Raw genomic sequence first — 16,088 nt, 5'->3', positions numbered from 1 at the left:
CAGGGACATGGGTGTGGTCTTGGGGCAGCTCCCAGTCCTGGGGAGAGCCAGACATCCTGACCATGGCCTCTGTACATGGTCACCCTCACGTTGCGGGGTGGGGGAGAGGGATGGGCATCATCCTCTGCGTCCCCAGGGAGAACAGACCACTTCTCTTCTTTCTCTACAGCCACACTAGCTTCTCGTGCAGGGCACACCACCCCGCCCGGGACATGCTCCCGCACCCGTGGCCTGCTCTGGACCACCACCACGGAGCAGGAGTATTGGGACCAGCACCTGGGGGCCCTGCGAGCCGTGCACCGCACACTGCAGGCCTGGATGCGGGAAGACCTGCAGCTTCGCCACGAGCTGCTGGCTGAGGTCCAAGGGCTGAGCACAAACCTGCAGCTCCCGCTGCAGAGCATGGTGCCCCGTGCTGGTCCTGCGCCTGCTTCCCCCCCAACTGCTGTCCCTCCTCCCACACCTCCCACCTCCCACCTCTTCCTCCTCAACCCCCACACCCTCTTCCTCAATGTCCACACCCCCCACCTCAACCTCCGCACCCTCCACCCCATCCCCCCGGGGACGCCGAGGCCCCCTCCCTCGCCGTACTGGGAGGCGGTTGGCCCGGCGAGACCCCGACCCCTGATCCTTGAGTTTCCCCACCCCCTCCTTTCCCTTGCTTCCCCCTTCCAGCTCCCTCCTCCCAGTTTTCCCCTTCCCCTCTCCCAGCCTCTCCCTTCCCCTCTCCCACCTCCTTTTCCCAGTTTCCCCCAGTTTTGTTCAGTAAAGAGAGTTTCTATTTTTGACCACATGTGTCCTTTATTTTGTACATCAGGAAGGGGGGCTAGGGAAGGGTAAGTGGAAGGAGGTGAGGGTGGAATGGGGTATGAGCCCCCGATGGGGAGGACTAGAATGGCTCTGCAGGCTCCTCGGGGTGGAAGCTCTCCTGCAGCCCCCCGATTGCCCCCTCTCCCCAGATGGCAGCCTGTGGCAAGTGCAGCCGGGCAGATGTCCGAGTGCTGTGATGTGCCGAGTGTGGGCACTCCGGGCACTCCAAGCCAGAACTGCTTTGCAAGCGGGGCACCCCTGAGAACTGTCTGTCCGGGGTGGGGGTCGGGTCCCTTTAAGCACAGACCTCGGCTAGCCTGAGACAGCATCTCCACGCTCTAAGTCCTCCTCTGATGCCCTGCCAGCACTGCTTCTGGCCATCCTTAAGCCCAGTTCAGGGTCCACTTAATGTGGACATGCTAGTTAGAATTAGCCAAATGCTAATTCGAACTAGTTTTTTAGTCTGGATCTGTTAGTTCGAATTAGCTTAGTTCGAATTAACTAATTTGAACTAAGTTAGTTCAAATTAATGTTGTAGTGTAGATGTACCCTGCATGTGTCATAAGTTTGAAACAGGCTCAGATGAAAAATAATAGAACTATGCTCTTGCAATCTGCATTACAGTAGTTATGAAAATCTATTAGAAACAAAGTTCTATTCTGTTTTACTCTTTTCTGCCTTTCCACTTTAATTTCCTTTTTTCTTACTTTCAGTTTATGAAATAAGTCACTCATTTCTTCACCCCTTAACATATGGAAAGATTAGTTCATTGTGTCTATCTGCATGGCTGTGTACTGCTGTTTTCCCTCTCGCTCCTCTTTTTATAGCCATGACACTGGTGGTTCATTTTTGCTTTATCTTAAAGGTTTCCAATCCATTGGTAAAGTTCACTAAACTTTTATAAGCAGTAGATAAAGTTGAGCTGTGTCTTTAAATTTCACTGAAATCGTTGTAGCTAAAATTATATAAAAAATAATTGTATCAAGTCATTGAAAGATGAGAAGGCTCTGTTATGTTGGATACAGTGTGAAACTCATGCAAATTGATAGTAGGATATCACTTTCACCAGCCAATTGTAGTCTAGAGCTAGTTAAATAGTATTTATGAATAGTTTTTGCATCAAGTGATAGATAAATTTGTCACAAATACATTGTCCCCTCTTTGACCAATATTGTATATGCCTGAATACTATTTAAATAAATGATTACAGGCTGAACATTGCCATGGGATAAGAGGGAAGGTCCTTTCTTGGATTGAGAACTGGTTAAAAGACAGGAAAAAAAAGGTAGGAATAAATGGTAAATTTTCAAAAAAGAGAGGGGTAACTAGTGGTGTCCCCCAAGGGTCAGTCCTGGGACCAGTCCTTTTCAACTTATTCATAAATGACCTGGAGAAAGGGGGAAGCAGTGAGGTGGTAAAGTTTGTGGATGATACCAAACTGTTTAGGATAGGCAAGACAGAAACAGACTGTGAGGGACTCCAAAAAGATCTCACCAAACTGAGTGATTGGGCAACAAAATGGCAAATGAAATTTAATGTGGCTAAGTGTAAAGTAATGCACATTGGGAAAAATAACCCCAACTATAGGAACAGTATGATGGGGGCTAATTCGGCTATGACAAATCAGGAAAGAGATCTTGGAGTTATCGTGGATAGTTCTCTGAAAACTTCCATACAGTGTACAGCGGCGGTCAAAAAGGCAACTAGGATAGTAGGAATTATTAAGAAAGGGATAGAAAATAAGACACAGAATATCTTACTGCCCCTGTATAAAACTATGGTATGCCCACATCTTGAATACTGTGTACAGATATGGTCTCCTCACCTCAAAAAAGATATTTTGGCCTTAGAAAGGGTTCAGAAAAGGGCAACTAAAATGATTAGGGGTTTGGAATGGGTCCCATATGAAGAGAGGTTAAAGCAACTGGGGCTTTTCAGTTTAGAAAAGAAGAGACTGAGGGGGGATATGATAGAGGTATATAAAATCATGAGTGGTGTGGAGAGGGCAGATAAAGAAAAGTTATTTATTAGTTCCCATAATAGACGAACTAGAAGACACCAAATGAAATTAATGGGTAGCAGGTTTAAAACTAATAAAAGAAAGTTCTTCTTCACACAGCATGTATTCAACCTGTGGAACTCCTTGCCAGAGGAGGCTGTGCAGGCTAGGACTATAACAGAGTTTAAAGAGAAGCTAGATAATTTCATGGAGGTTAGGTCCATAAAAGGCTGTTAGCCAAGGGATAGAATTGGTGTCCCTGGCCTCTGTTTGTCAGAGGCTGGAGAAGGATGGCAGGAGATAAATTGCTTGATCATTGTCTTTGGTCCACTCTCTCTGGGGCACCTAGTGCTGGCCACTGTCAGCAGACAGGCTATTGGGCTAGATGGACCTTTGGTCTTACCCAGTACGGCCGTTCTTATGTTCTTATGTTCTGAAACTCTCTTAACCAGGATTCTCTGGTCCAGCACCATCCATGGTCTGGCATGAATGTTGCAGGACCAGAGAGTCCCAGTGGAGGACCAGTGGCAAGGATCCCTGCTGGGCTAGCAGGGTAGTGGGCTGCCCGCAGTGAGCTTGCCACCAGCACGTGGCAACAAGTTGGCCCAGAGGGTTTGGGAGACATGTGCATGGTTGCCTGGCAGGGTTGGGAGCTGCGGTAGTTTGGTGGGGCAGGAAGCCACGGTGTGCAGCTGCCCTGTGGGTCCCAGATCCCCCATGCAGCGCGTACAGCTGCCCGGTGGGACCTGGAGCCCCAGCGTGGCATGCTCATCTTCCCTGTGGGTCTAAGAGCCTGGGCAGTGATGGCTGCCCAGTGGTTCAGCGGGGCCAGCAGACGGTGAGGAGCTGACCAGTAGGCTAACGGGTCAGGGGTCAGTGCCAGCAGCATGGGGTTCAGAAATGACTTTCTCTCGTTCAGAAAAATCCCTCATCTGGTACTGGTCAGGTCCCAAGGGTCGAACTAGGGAGGACCAACCTGTAATTTATTTTGAGCAATCATTAGTTAATTTATTTTATTTTCATTATTCTTTCAGTTTTCCAGTAGACTGAATTAAATACTCCATACTCCTACTCCAGCTGATTTCAATAAGGCCAGGGTTTTAATGACTGAATAGTTTTTTGGAGGTCAAAGCAATTGCTTTTTCTTATGAATGTCAGTTGAAAATATTAATGGTGTAAATTTGTCAGTATGTAGAGGAAATTCAAAACTGAGTAGGAATTACCTTAGTTTTTTGTAAATTAATCTCTTGAAGTTTATTCTTTGAACATAGGTACACCAATTTGCAGTTAAAAATACTTCTTCCATTTCCTAACATAATGAAATCATGGTTCTGCATGCTGTTGGCCCTCTATCTGCAGTTTGTCTTCCAAGCCACCTCTCATCACAAAAATCCCATAACTGTTCTTGCAGAATTATTGTTCTCTAAGCCCAGTGTCCTGGCTAATTTCCAACACTGGTAATTATTAAAACTGGCTGAGCAAAATCTATGAATTTTCTAAATTTGCAGAAATATTTAGAAATTATTTTAAACTTTTCAATGTGTTGTTTTCAATGCGTTGTTTTTGACCAGACAGAGCTATGTTTCACTTTATAAAGTATAAAGATCCTTACAAAATAAAGCTCGTCTATGCTGACCTTGTTAATTTTTCAAAACTATTTCTAGCAAAACAAGTTAGGAATAACTGTATCATCTAGGCCAGAATACATCTATACACCCAAACAAAGAAGCCTATTTGAAAAAAATGAGTTGGATTTTTTAAATTTACAAACTTTGGGACTAAGAGGTGCTGCGTGCCCTAAAGTCCCATTGCCTGCTATGAGAAATGAGTATATTACAACAGCACCTCAGTAATTTGCAAGAGCAGACTCACTTCCCAACGCAAGTTTTGCCTGAATAAGAAGTAGAGGATTGGGCCCACTGTTTATAATCTTTGTTCCAGTAAGTATTTTAGTACTTGACTTTGCTACATTATACACTTCCTAAAAAGTTTCATTTAGCTTTCATGGGCAATTTACATTTAATTTGTAATTTTTAAGCAGAAAATCCTTGGCAATGATTTTCGAGATGACACACTGAAAAGGTATTTTTTTTCTCCTAAAAAATAGGAGAAGAGGTAGAGTCTTTTATATTCTGTCACTTCTGAGACATATGTTCTGCTATCCCACCAGTTATGAAGTGATTGCTGGAGTGGCACAAACAGATTTTTTTAACAAAGTGAAGGTGTGATTTTCTCAGGTTCTGTGAGAACATGCACACTTATTTTTACCAACTCAATCTGTTTTCCAGTAGTTTAATGTCCGCAGGGTTTATGAGGCCATCTTAGGTGTTGGAGTCATAGCAGCTTGCAGGGTGCTACCTGACTGTGGAAGTTTGAAGAACAAAAAACAAGGAGTGGAGAAGTGATAACAAGACTCAAAGTTTGTTCAAGTTTGACCTAAATGTATTAAAAGATTGCCCTTTTTCCACTTTTTGCATATATACAATTTTCAACAGACCCTTGTGAACACTTGATTAAGTATACTCCAATGAGAAGTCCCAGTGAAGTAAGGATTGGGCCCTACATAATTTACACATGTTCTTTCTTTTTTTAAAACTATTATTTTAATGCACAAATCAGGGACTTGATCTTATATAGACCTCCCATCAGGAGAAAAGTGCTGAAAGCAGTGAGTGCTAGTTAAGTGGGCCTGATTTCTTGTACCTCGTGTATTGTACCAGTACAGCAGGGAAATGGAGAATTCTGGTTTAGTATAAATTTAGATTCCTTTTCCACATGTATAAAAAACAATACAGGGAGCCAGGTAGCAGAGAATCAGACCCCTTGAACACAGTGGGACTGTGGAAGCACTATGCATGGTAGTAAATGTTTACTTTTCAGAGCCCTAATACAAACCTATCCATACACAGAGAGAAAGAATCATAGAATCATAGGACTGGAAGGGACCTCAAGAGGTCATCGAGTCCAGCCCCCCGCCCTCAAGGCAGGACCAAGCTCGGTCTACACCATCCCTGACAGATGTCTATCTAACCTGTTCTTAAATATCTCCAGAGAGGGAGATTCCACCACCTCCCTTGGCAATTTATTCCAATATTTGACCACCCTGACAGTTAGGAATTTTTTCCTAATGTCCAATCTAAACCTCCCCTGCTGCACTTTAAGCCCATTACTCCTTGTCCTGTCCTCAGAAACCAAGAGGAACAAATTTTCTCCTTCCTCCTTGTGACACCCTTTTAGATATTTGAAAACCGCTATCATGTCCCCCCTTAATCTTCTTTTTTCCAAACTAAACAAGCCCAGTTCATGAAGCCTGGCTTCATAGGTCATGTTCTCTAAACCTTTAATCATTCTTGTCGCTCTTCTCTGTACCCTTTCCAATTTCTCCACATCTTTCTTGAAATGTGGCGCCCAGAACTGGACACAGTACTCCAGCTGAGGCCTAACTAGTGCAGAGTAGAGCGGCAGAATGACTTCACGAGTTTTGCTTACAATACACCTGTTGATACAACCTAGAATCATATTTGCTTTTTTTGCAACAGCATCACACTGTTGACTCATATTCAACTTGTGGTCCACTATGACCCCTAGATCCCTTTCCGCCATGCTCCTTCCTAGACAGTCGCTTCCCATCTTGTATGTATGGAACTGATTGTTCCTTCCTAAGTGGAGCACTTTGCATTTCTCTTTATTAAACCTCATCCTGTTTATCTCTGACCATTTCTCTATCTTTCTAAGGTCATTTTGAATTATGTCCCTATCCTCCAAAGAAGTTGCAACCCCACCCAGTTTGGTATCATCTGCAAACTTAATACCTTTCCAGCAGAGGGATATAAAGAACATAATACCTTTCCAGGAGGAGCCCAGGGTCTAGCCCCAGGCTCCATGCAGCACTGCCGCTTTGAAGCACCTCTGCCTCTCCCCCACCCAATACAAACCTATCCTCTTGCTGCCTCTTTCTGATAGAGGTAGCAAGGCGGTGTGGAGGAAGCGATTAGTCGACTAGTTGTTCACATCCCTAGTTGAAACCAATATAAGCTGCCTGGCTGCACCTCCACCAAGGAGCCAAGAGGGGCTATCTACATGTTGTCACTCCTGGGGAGTCACTCCCCAGGTAAGCACCAGCCAGATCCCTCTCCATCCCCCCCCCCCCACCCCCCACCCTGCCTCAGTTCTGAGCCCCCTCCTGCAACCAAGCTCCTTCCCAGAGTCCACACCCCCTCCCATACCCCAATCCCCATCCCAGACCCAAGTCCCCTCCTATACCCAAACTCCCACCTAGAGCCCACACTCTGCACCCCACCACCCTCCAACCCCGTCCCCTCCTGCTCTCTAAGCCCCTTGTTTCTAGTCCCACACCAGACCAGAGCCCATCCCCCCCTTACATCCCAACCTTCTGCCTAAGCCCAGATCTCCTTCATATATTCCAAACCCCTCAGCTCCACTCCCCAAACCTGAAACTGCCTCCTGCATCCCAAACCCCTCACCCCTGGTCCCAACCCAGAGCCTGAAGCCCCCTTCTACACCTTGAACCCCTCACTTTTAGCCCCAACCCAAAGCCCACACTCCAGGCAGAGCCCTCACCCCTTCCTACACCCCAACAGCCTGCTCAGCCTGGTGAAAATGAGCAAGTGAAGGAGGGTGGGGAGGAGCAAGCAGCAGAGGGAAGGGAAGATGGAATGAGCAGGGACAGAGCTCGGAAAAGAGGTGAGGAAGAGTGGTGAGTTTTGTGCAATTAAAAAGTTAGAAATCCTGTTTATTTTATTTATAATAGAATATATTTTGCTTCTTTTAAGTGAAATGAGAGGGAAAAGGTTTTCCTACCTTGCACTTCCAAACGCCTCCTTTTTCATCTCTTCTCCTCCCAACACTATTCTTTCTCCTTTTCCATTGATTTCTTCCCTTTAAGTCTCCCTACTCCAATCCTTCTCTCTGTTTTACTCCACATAATTCCCCACAATCCTCTTTCCATACACCCTTCCCCTGGATCTTCTTTCATCCAATCACCAGACAGTTTCTAAAAATGTGAATGGTCTGCAAATATTGTACCTTCTGTACACAACAGAATAAATCAAACATCTTGCATGTAGTATAGTAATAATAATAAAAAAGAAACAGATACTATGTCTTTCTTTTTAGCACCATCGTTAAAAAGTACAATAGAAATTAAATCACAATAATCCCCATAAAATCCCATAATCCTATATACTAACCAAGCAAAATATCTTAAATGAGTATTATCATTAAATCAGACAAACTTCTGCTCCCTGCTTCATTTCTTCAATTAAAATGCTTTCCCTTTCAAAGCGAGTTTCCAATCTTATTTCTTGAGATTTGCCAAAAATGAAACAAGATTCTGATGAATGACAGTTCTGAAGAACTAAACTGAATAGCGAATCCGGTGTTCTTTTCACTGTAAATAGCTAGGCTGTATTCACAAAGGAAAATAAGAGGTGTATGCAAAATCACTGCAAATAAATTGCTGTTTCTGCCATATCCTGTAGAACTGTTCAACAGTTATTAAATTTTTGTTCATTGACATTGCTATAGAGATCTCTTCATTGCAAGTGGCCACACCATTTCAAGCGCTTTGCTGTTTCAGAAGAGCAGATTTTTCTTGATTAATAACAAAAGGTTTTGTTGGGATCAGAGCTGTTTCCCACCATCTCTATGCAAACCCGGCAACACAAACTGTGTACATTAGCATTTCAAGGAGCTTCCTATTAATGATGGCAAGAAAAGCTCTTCTTGGTGAGTAAAATCCATTTTGTCCTCTCTTGTGACATCTGTTCTAACTTTTAAGGCCAGAAAGAAAACTAGATAATGCCAAAGAGTCTTTTGATTTACTGTATTGGCACTTGTGATGATGCTTCAGACTATAAAAGCATGTAACCATAGTGGACATACATGACTGTGTAAATGTGAACATCTGCATATTCTCACAACATAGGGTAAATTGAGGAAGTAATTACAAACTTCAGACTTTTTACTATTCTCTTTCATGATTTCATAATTATGTTTTCAATTATTTCTATACCATACAAAACTGGGTATTTAAAATTGTATTTTTATGTAAATGTTTACTGCTACATATGTTTTTTTATTTAATTTCTACTTCCCAGAAGCTGATTTTGTAAAAAAATGTTGTGAATAAAGACATTGAAAGAAATGGAATTGGGGAAATTGAAATATGGATTTAACACACACACATAAATGTGCAGGATCTGATTAAAAAAAAGTAAACCCTGCAGATTTTTACCTCTTTACACCATCTGTGCAGTATTGCTTTTAGGCCTTTTACATTGGTCATCCTGGGAACAAAGCTAAAGGCAGATTCCAGCAGTTTTTCCATTCACTATTCATTCAGAGGTTCATCAGCTCCATATGGATCCAGCCAACTGCTGTGTTAAATCAGAGCCCTTTCCCAGAATTGACATGGTAATGAAGTCATGGTATTGCTCACAGAAAAGGCCTCCATAGGTATCCCCCTCTCTAATAAATCTAGCCTTTTCACCCCATTCACTCCCTAAAATTATCTCATAACCTTACAACATCTGTGAACTAGGATTTTGCCTTTTTGTGTCTGGCATGTTTTATTACTTGACCATGTCTACTAGTTAATAGGATCTTTGCAGAACCAGGAAGACAAAATAAACTTGCAGGCTTCCCGATCTAGAATACACTGTTGTTTTTCTGTTGCATTTTAGAAAAAGATGCAATTATTTTACTTACGTACCTCCAAATCGTGATGTCTTCTAGATGCACAACACAATGTATTTCAGTTCTGCTATTTACTGACAATGCTATAAAATGATGTAATTATGTTAAAGTGTTTACCAACAAAAATCACAGGCCACTGAACAACTTGTTTGTCCCTTCTCCCTTCCCCCCCAAAATAGATTTTGCTAATGGCAACTATGTTCTAACACCTGCCAAGTGTTCATCAGTCTCAGATTCCAAGGCCAACAGATACCATTTTGACCATCTACTCTGACCTCCTCACGCAGGCCACAGAATGCCCCAAATAATTCCTAGAGTAGATCTTTTAGGAAAATATCCAGTCCGGAATTAAAAATTGTCAGTGATGAAGAATTCACCATGACCCTTGGTATGTTTTCCAATAGTTAATCACCTTTGTTGCCAAAAATTTTACACCAGTTTCCATTTGTCTAACTTCAATTTGCAGCGACTAGATCACGTTATGCCTTTCTCTGCTAAACGGAAGCACAAATTCTTAAGTAGGTGTTTGCCATATAGATACTAACACACTGTAATCAAGGCACCCCTTAACTTTCTCTTTAGTCAGCTAAACATGTTGAGCTCTTTCAGTTTATCACCAAAAGGCATGTTTCTCTAATCCTCTGATTATTGATGTGGGTCTGCTCTGAACCCTCTGCAATTTATCAACATCACTCTCGAACTGCTGACATCAGAACCGGAAATAGTGTTTCAGCAGCTGTCATACCAGTGCCAAATACAGAGGTAAAATAACTCTTTATTCCAACTTACAATTGCCCTGCTTATAGCTGCTAGGATGGCATTAGGTCTTTTGGCCACAAACCACACTGGTAGTTTATGTTCAGTTGAATATGATCCATGATACCCCAAAACTTTTTTTAAGTCACTGCCTCCCTGGACAGTGTCCCCCATCTTGTAAATGTGGCCTTGATTCTTTGGAGCTAAATGTACACATTTACATTTAGCCACACTAAAATGCACATTGATTGAGTCCAGATTACTAATAGATCCAGCTCAGTTCCTCAGTGACCTGTCCCTTTCAGTATTTACCACTCCCCTAATTTGTGTGTCTTCTGCAAAATCTGTCAGGGATTATTTTGTTTTCTTCCAGATTGTTAATAACAATGTAAAATGCAGAGGTGAAAGGAAGCAGGTATGACTTGGCACACTGCTCTGGTAGGAAAGCATTGGCTCACTGGGGCAAGCTGCTGCAGGAGGCAGTGCTCTCTTGGCTAGGCTTCTGGGGCTCTCCAGCAAACTGCTGTGCTAAGCAGCAGGCAGGTTAAAGGGGCTGGCTAGGGATATGACTCACACCACTCCAGGATTACCCTGGCCCAAAACCCCCTAGGCACCATTTAGGCAGGGTGCTAATGCCTCCCTCCACAACTATTCATTAGGGATATCAATATGTAGTCAACTACTTGATTAACCCAAAAGCCTGGGTTTATCTGTTAATCCTGTTGACTACACACACTCCCCACTCCTTATTGCCTCTGTATCAGAGGCAGCAAGGGGGGAAAGGTGGGAGCCAATGTCTGCCAGCTTTTATGCCAGCTCCCCACGAGCACTGGACTCTGTGGAGCTGTCTGTCCCTGCCTCCCGCCCACGCTACTGCTTCTAATAGAGAGGCAGCACTGCAGAGAGGGTGAGGGAGGCAGGTGGGAGCCAGTACACATAGGAAGTCGGCACATGTATCAGCTCCTGCAGAGCTCCTGCACATGTATCAGCTTCTGCAGAGCTGCCTCCCTCTCTCCCTCACCCCACTGCTGCCTCTCTATAACAGACAGCAGCAGGGGGTCAGGCAGGAGCTGATACTCCTGGGGATTTGGCTTTCAAGCCAGCTCTCCATGCATGCTAGCTCCACAGAGCTGCCTGCCTCTCTCCCCCTTTGCTGTCTCCCACAGAGGCAGTGGGGAGGGGCAAGCAGAGCCAGTGCTTGCGGAGAGCTGGCTTAAAAGCCGGTTCCCTTCAAGCACTGGTTCTGCCTTCCCCCATCCCCGCACTGCTGCCTCTGTTAGAAGCAGCAGCGCAGGGCGGCCGAAGGTGGGAACAGGGGAGGCTGCCACAGAGCAGTCTCTGTAGGATGCTGGCGTACAGCCTCTGTTTGCAGGGAACTCGAGCTGCCTGTGGACAAGGGCTTCTGCTGCCTCCGTGTCAGGTGGGAGCTGTGGTCTGCAAAGGAAGCTGGTTTTTAAACTGGCTCTCCTGGTGGACCAGCTCCCACCTCCCTCCGGCCCCCACCCTCGACTACTACCTCTGATACAGAGGCAGCAGCGCAGAGTGGCAGGGATTTTCCCAGGAGTGGGGCTGGGAGCGCACTGGCTGCTGGCCCCACCGCTGGGGAATATTGAATAGTCATGTAAATTTGATGCAGTGACACACACCACTATTCAATTACATGGTATCTAACATCCCTACTATTCATACCGGGACGTTACTTGCTCTTCCCTTTCCTGTTACTCTCAGGGAGTGAGAGCAAAGCACATAGTGTGCATGTATTCTACGCTGTGCGCTTTCCTCTTGCTCCCTGAGACAGACAAAGGGGAACAGCAAGCAATGTTCTGGTATGAATCTCAAGAGGCTTTGGACCCCCTGTCTTCCCTAAATATTACCTTTGCCCCCTTGCATTGCCCGCACACACATACTCCAGCCACCTGCCCTGAGCACCTCCTCACGTCCCCTACACTAACGCCTGAGCACACACACATAGCCCCATGCCCTAAACCAATCCTTATACCAACCCCCAACCCTGACTCCTGCACCCAAACCCTCTGTCCTGAGTCCCTCCTCACACCTTCATCCCTAATTCCTGCATCCCCACACACACAGCCCCCTGCCCTGAGCATCCAAACCTCAAGGCCCTGCCCTGTCTCCTACACCCTTCCCACCTTCCAACTCCCCGCCCTGAGCCCTCCTCCACCACCATACTTAAATTTCTTACGGGTAAACTTTTACCTTTTCTGCGTTATTATTGATAATTTTACCTTTTCCATTTACCAGTTCCATTGTTGGGATTCCTTTTGTTCTTAACATATTTTAATAACTCTTCATTGTCCTTAGCTCTACTGGCTATGGAGTTCTTGTAGGCCATAGCTTCCCTTATGAATTTTCTACTATTTTGCTAGCTACTGATATATAGCTTTGGACTATATTTAATGTGAACTGGTTTAATATGAAAAGTATAGATATGGGTGAGTTTATTTTTATAAACTCACACTGTTTTAGTATGATCATATGTGGCAGGTTTTTATTTCAAAATTAAAATTCATTCTCAAAGATATTCTAGTTGTGCAAATATCACATGATTTAGAGAAACAACAATAATTTACAGATGGTTACATATGTGACTGGTTGTGTACTGGTCACAAAGTAGGGTTAACCAGCATAGTTTTAATGTTTTCATTTTTATAAAAATCAGGATGAGTTTGAAGATAATGTTTCTTGTTTATATGAAAAAAATCAATGTGCAGTTGACAGATGTAGCTTGATTAGATTACTCAAAACTGAGCATGGCCCATGGTGTAATTGTTTTACCTGCTCATTAAAATTACAACTGCTGAGTCACACAATATTGATCTGGGGAACTTGACCCTGTCCTAGCTTTAAAGTTTCTGAAGCCTGGTAACATGAAAAAGAGAAGAACAATTTCAATTATTAATGAAGGATACATTCTGCAAAGACAGAGCTATACTGTGTACGGGCCTAATTGTAGTCCCAATGTGGTCTTCAAAAGAAATTTTGCCATTGACCTCAATGGAAGCAGAACTGGGCCCTAATATAGCAACTGCTATAGCAAAACCAGCAATATTAAGTGTTTCATCAGAAACCATACAAATTTGTTCAGGTTTCAAGTCCTTATTATTAGGAGTCTATGTGATACAGATCACTAATACCCAGCAGTGTTAACCTTTCAATGGAATATATGGCTTCCTCCAAGATTTTTCTTCCTGCCCCCTCAAGAATCTATCAGCAGTGAATACGAATGGCAGTGCAACTATTACTATCCTCAAGAAATTAAACGTGTTCCCTTTACAGTACAATGTGTCTCCTCCTATCTAATCAGCAGGAGTTCTGGGTTTATTTCAAACCCCAGATCTCCTTCATAGCAAAGGAGTGAGATGTGACTCACCACCAGGATGACCATATTGTATCTGAGCTTTCATTCTTACTTGAGTATGCTGGAACAACAACAAAAATCTCTATACATTTCCCAAATGTTATATATATTTAATATCACTTAGATTATGAACTCCTTGGGACAAATACCTCATCTTTGTACACATGTGTCCAATGCCTAGCATAATGAGTTTCTAATCTTAAGTGGGCATTTGGGTACTATTAGAATATATAATTATTACATAATATCTTTGTAAACAGTCACAGCAAGTTTCAGACAATATTGTTTTCACCACAAACTGCTATAGAAAAGTCAAGCATGCCTCAGTTACACTGGGCATTTTACAACAATGCTCTAAGTAGGAAAAGAGACTTTTTCACCCATGAGTGGTGAGTAATGTAGGCAAGGGAAGACATTGCCTTCCCAAAAATGCTCATGCTCTGTCTGCCTGGGAGGGCTGGAGTCACAGTGTGGCTGCCTAGGTCTCCAACCTCCAGGGATTCTTGCCAGCTGGGATGGTTGGGGCCTTGCTACTCACTGGGATGGGTGAGATTAAGGTGTATGGGGATGTTTAGGATCTGGGGGTAGTAACTTGGGGTAGGGGCTAGGCTTGGCTCCATGGGAGGGGAGGTTGTGGAAGGGGCAAAGCTAGGCCTTTCTTTCCCCAGCTGTGCGCTCATCCACCACCCATGTTTTTCACTTCTGTTAAAATGGAAATCCTGGTGCAGCCTACCACAGTTACTGAACTAACTGGACTTCAGACTCTTTCTGGTGTCACAAACTGCATCCCCCCTTCAGGCCTTGAGCTGTCACTAGGGTTGCCAGGCATCCAGATTTTGACTGGAATGTCCTGTCAGAAAGGGATGCTCATGACTCCGGTCAGCACCATCAACTGAGCTGTTAAGTCTTGTTGATGGTGGAGCTAGTCCCTACCTATCCTGGTTCCATGCTGCGCCTTGGCATCAGCCAACAGGACTGGCTCCTAGACTGGGACGGGGAACCAGAGGACTCCACGCACTGCCCCTGGCCAGTTCTGGCTTCACACTTCGTTTTCCTGGGTACTGCAGGGGTGGTGCCTGTGGGTGACAGCATTGCACAGTGCCTTCTTCCCCAGTCCCCATCTAGGAGTCAGATCTACTGACTGCTTCCAGGGTGCAGCACAGACCCAGGACAGGCAGGGAGTCTGCCTTAGCTGCACCACTAACCGGGAGCCACCCAAGATAAATCTGCGTCTCAACCCTCTGTCCCAGCCCTGACACTTCCCCAGAGCATGTACTCCCAAATCAGAGACCATTCCTCCTCCCACAGCTCAACCCCCTCCCTCACTGCAAGACCATCAGCCCCAGCCTGAAGCTCTCTCTTGTGGCCTAGGGACACCTCTAGGATTATTTGGAGGGCCTGGCATGGGGCAGCAACAGGAGTCAACTCCCCTCTCCCGCTCCCCGAACTCACCATGGCAGCAGGAGCTGCGGGAAGCAGAGTGACTCAGCAACCTGCTCTTCTCCACTGCTCTCACCCAGCCAGGTCACTTCTTTTCCTGCTGCTGGAAGAAGCAGGGTGGGGGCTAGGGTTGCCAGGTGTCCAGTTTTGAACTGGACAGTCCAGTATTTGAGCTTTCTGTTCGGGAAACAAATTGAGAAAATATAAATGTCCGGTGAGCGAAAGTGAGCCACTGAGAGAGGGGGAAAATGTAGTGAGTGGAGGGCGGGGCCTCAGGAAAAGAGCAGGGCTAAGGTGTTTGGTTTTGTGAATGGAAAGTTGGCAACCCTTGCTGTCACCTGTCTCAGGAGGGAATCCTGTGGTTCTCATATTCCCAGAGCAGGACTGCTGTCCCCTGGTATAGACCAAGATTGCCTCAGCAGGCCTGATTTAGGGTTAGACACTAATTCAGGTCCCTTCCCATAGCAATGACCAGTGGTTAATATACTGACCAAACAGCCTTCTTAAAGCAAAGTATTGTTTATTTAGAACCAAATAATTTAAGGAGAAACAAACGTTAACACCAATATAACAGTCTGTACTCACGCTTGTGCAGAGCTATCCCGTCCACAGGATGGTTTGGGGCAACAACCTTAGGCCCCGTGCTTTAGGGAGCCTTGTGGCAGCCACCTGATCACCCTATGGATGAGACAGTCCCCCCATATCAAGGTTAGTCCATGCAGCCCAGGGCAACCTCTGGGATTATCTCAGGGGCATGGCACCTAGAAGCAGCAGGAGTCAGGCCTCCCTGCACTCACCATGGCAACAGCAGCTGCAGGAAGACTAATGACTCAGCAACCTGCTCTGCTCCACTGCCCTCACCCTACCAAGTTGCTCTGCTTCCTGCTGCCACAGGCAGACACAGGATGGGGGCAGGGCTTGGAGTAAAAGGGGCTTGCCCCAGACCCTGCACTGCCCTAGGTACAGCCCTGTGCTTGTGTCTCCCTA

At 45.0% G+C, this 16,088-nt stretch overlaps 1 long non-coding RNA gene across 1 annotated transcript in view; it reads right to left on the bottom strand.

Moving 5' to 3' along the window:
- The window catches only part of LOC112545883 (uncharacterized), a 41,429-nt gene extending 25,612 nt beyond the window's left edge, over positions 1–15,817 (bottom strand). The window contains exons 1-2 of the long non-coding RNA XR_003089457.2: positions 15,687–15,817; positions 15,114–15,278 (exon numbers count right to left, since the gene is read on the bottom strand). This is a non-coding gene — a long non-coding RNA (uncharacterized LOC112545883). The remainder of the gene's footprint in view (positions 1–15,113; positions 15,279–15,686) is intronic.
- Positions 15,818–16,088: the final 271 nt, after the last annotated feature.

This window comes from Pelodiscus sinensis, chromosome 3, assembly GCF_049634645.1.
Source record: "Pelodiscus sinensis isolate JC-2024 chromosome 3, ASM4963464v1, whole genome shotgun sequence".
In the NCBI taxonomy this organism is placed as follows: domain Eukaryota; kingdom Metazoa; phylum Chordata; order Testudines; family Trionychidae; genus Pelodiscus; species Pelodiscus sinensis.
Note: the sequence above shows the minus strand (reverse complement) of the source record. Positions and strands in the feature narration are given on the sequence as shown.